Source organism: Octodon degus, unplaced genomic scaffold (genome assembly GCF_000260255.1).
Source record: "Octodon degus isolate 3935 unplaced genomic scaffold, OctDeg1.0 scaffold00198, whole genome shotgun sequence".
Lineage (NCBI taxonomy): Eukaryota > Metazoa > Chordata > Mammalia > Rodentia > Octodontidae > Octodon > Octodon degus.
Genome location: NW_004524774.1, coordinates 9726 through 11544, shown reverse-complemented (window position 1 = coordinate 11544; position 1819 = coordinate 9726).

Here is a 1819-nt window from a genome sequence, read left to right as displayed (position 1 = left end):
CTAGGGGCTGATATTTTTTAATTCTTTGTGAATTCTATATAAAAGGATCTTGCCTGAGTGGAATTCAGCTATATTTTTCCCAGTTTTTTGATATTCTTTATATTTTGTTGAAGATTTTATTGAAGTGCAGAAACTTTAGAAAAATTAAAAAACGAGATTTCAGTTGTTGACTTATTAAAGTGTTTCCTGTGTAGTTTGTTTTTTTTTCCATGAAATCTCTACTCCTATATTTTTAAAATTTCTATCTACACTTTCCATCCGATTATTTAGCATTTCTCATTTAAAATTTAATTCTTTGATCCATTTTTGACTGTAGCTTTTGGCATGGTGATAGGCCAGGGTCCAGTTTGAACCTTTGGCATGTATAAAGCCAGTTTTTTCAGCACCATTTATTAAAGAGGCTATGTTTATTCCAATGAGCCCATTTGGACCCTTTACTAAAGAAAAAGAGCTTAGTGTGTTTACAATTGTGTCTGCATCTTCTAACCTGTTCCACTGATCCTCAGGTCTGTCTCTCTGCTAGTCAAATGCTGATTTTATCACAGTAGCTTTGGAATGTAATTTTAGTTTAGGGTTGTGATACCCTCTGCCTTTCCTTGGCGTCCCAGGATTGTTTTTTAACATTCTGGGTCTCTTTTAGTTCCGAGTGAATTTGGAGAAAGTTTTCTCTAGCTCTGTGAAGTATTTTAATAAGGGTATTTTAATTGAAACTGTACAACAGTTTTGGGAGTATGACAATTTTCACAATGTTGGATCTTCCTATTCAAGAGCAGGGAATATGTTTCTGTTTTCTCAAATTCTGCTCAATACTTCTTCTCAGAGTAACAAGGTATTTACTGCATAAGTCATTTACTTTCTTTATGAGATTGATTCTGAATTATTTCAGTTTTTTAGATGTTATCATGAAAAGCATGGTTTCCTTAATTTCTCTCTGAGTGTATTCATTATTTGCGTACAAAAATGCTGCTGATTTTTGGTGGTTGACTTTGTATCCTGATATGTATGTATGTATGTATGTATGTATGTATTTATTTATTTATTTATTTTTGTGTGTGTGGAACTGGAGAATGAACTCAGGTTTTCCAGGGAAGTACTTATTCTACTGAGCCGTCTCCCCAGCCCCTATCCTGCTGTTGATGAATTTGGTAATTAAATCTACAAAACTCTTGGTGAAACTTCTTTTCGGGTCCTCTATGTAAAATATCATGTCATCTGCAAATAATGATAATTTCACTTCATTTCTTATTCTTTTTATTTCTCTCTTGTCTAATTGCTCTGACTAATGTGTGCAGAACTACATTAAATATGAGACAGTGGGCATCCTTGCCTTGTTTCTGATTGTAAAGTGAAGGCCTTCTGGTTTTGCATATTTAGTATGATGTTGGTTGTTGGTTTCACATAGGTGGATTGTATCAGGTTGATATATAGAACATGCATTGCAATTCTCTGTAGGTTTTTTTATGATGAATTAGAATTTGACTTTGTCAAAAACTTTGTCTACATCTATTGAGATTGTCATGAATGTGGTTTTTGTTTTTGGTTCTATTGATATGGTGTATTACACTTATGGATTTGCATATATTCAACCATCCCTGCATTACTAGGATGAATCCCACTTATTTTATCATAGTGTATAGTTCTCTTGATGATTTGCTGCATCCTGTTTGCTAGTATTTTATTGAGGATTTTTGCATCTATATCATTAGAGATATTGACTTGTAGTTCTCTTTTTTCACTGTATCTTTATCTGGTTTTGGAATCAAAGTAACACTTGCTTCCAGGAATGAGTTTGGGAGAATTGCTTCCCTTTCAATTTCAC